Raw genomic sequence first — 1788 nt, forward strand, 5'->3', positions numbered from 1 at the left:
GACTGGAGCGCAGTGAGTTCCCTTAGGTCACTATGACTTTTAATGTAGTTGAAACCAGGAGATCCAGTCCAGTTCTTTCTTTCCTTCTTTTTTTTTTTTTTAACCTGTGTTGTTCTCCAGGTGAGGTGAGGGTGTGGTCTGTCTCACCTGGATATAAACTCGGCCGGCGTTCAAGTGCTGCTCGGAAATTTCACGTTTAATTTCAATTCAATTCAAATGAGCTTTATAGACATGAGAAACATACATTTACATCGCCAAAGCAAGTGTGAAAAAAAACATAAGAAATGAAGCCTACATATTACAAGTAAATATCTTCTAGAATAAAGAAATGTGTAAACACCATGTGTCACACTGCAACATTGTAGTCAAATATATAAATAAAAATAGGTGAAATTAGTTTAAGATTACAAACAGAAGGATTGTGATTTTATTGTTTATATATATAATAACTGTGTTAACACTATCAATGAAGGAAGGTCAGGCCTGCACACTACTACTCTCCTTCAACTGTATAAACACTGTTTTTTTTTTTTAAAGAATTAATTTAAATATATCTGTTCTGTATGTACTGTATGTGCAGTGGAGCAGTGGTTGTATTCCATTGGACGCCCTTATTTTTCTCCTTTCCAAGTGATTTCAAGGACAGCAGTTTGGTTATTTTGGCATAGTGGACAAAGTTGGAACTACATATAGACCCAATCACGTGTCACGTGCATATTTATCTCCCACAATTAGGTATCTTATGCCATCATATTACTAAATGAATTCCCTCAAGTTCAAATATACTGAAATATTACTATGTCATTATTAACTACCCCATTGTTTACTTAGTATGCTTTATTGCACTTAATGTGGCTCATTGTCAACTTAACAGAAGCAATTCAGTGCAGATAACAGAGTTGTAAAAGTATTAGCTGATAAGCTGTTTACCACTGATGTCTGGCAGGGTCCCTTCCACAACTTCCATAAAACATGTAAAATACTGATTAAAAGGGCTGCAACTAACAACTATTTCCATTATCAATTAATCTGTTGATTATTTTCTTGATTAATGGATTAGTTGTTTCCATAAAATGTCAGAAAATGGTGAAAAATGTCCATCAGTTTCCCACAGCCCAAGGTCACATCCTCAAATGTCTTTGTTTTGTCCTCAACAACAGTCCACAACCCCAAAATATTCAGTTTATTGGCATAAAAGAATAAAGAAACCAGAAAATATTGACATTATAAAAGCTTAAATCAGTGAATTTGGCAATTTTACTCTTATAAATGACTCAAGACAATTAATCAATTATCAAAATAGTTGGCAATTAATTTAATAGTTGATAACTAATTGATTAACCGACTAATGTGCAGCTCTTGGTTAAAACTAATTCTCATCTTTTGGTTCAACTTGCAAATAAGTTTTCATTCACACAAAATAATTAAATTGATTCATAACATTTCAGCCTGGTCAGATGTCTATTATTGACTTAAATTGTTAAATAAATGTGAAGAAAGTATTACTATATGTACACAACAGTTAAATCCATGTTTTTTCAGTTGCTCCTTTAAAAAAAGACATTAAACCAAACAACAAAGTGCTGATCATTTATTGTCAAAGAAAAGATCATCGATGGATATCGTACCTATTATTCCATTTCCAAAGTGCTTCATAGCCCATGTTTCTAATTTCATTCAATAACTTTCAAATAAGAAAAGAAAAAAATAATTAAGCTCACACAAAACTATAACCTGTATTTGTAAAGCTTGTTTACACTTGTTTGTCACATTTGCAAGAGCTGAGTA

The sequence above is a fragment of the Thunnus albacares genome, chromosome 12, assembly GCF_914725855.1.
Source record: "Thunnus albacares chromosome 12, fThuAlb1.1, whole genome shotgun sequence".
In the NCBI taxonomy this organism is placed as follows: Eukaryota; Metazoa; Chordata; class Actinopteri; order Scombriformes; family Scombridae; genus Thunnus; species Thunnus albacares.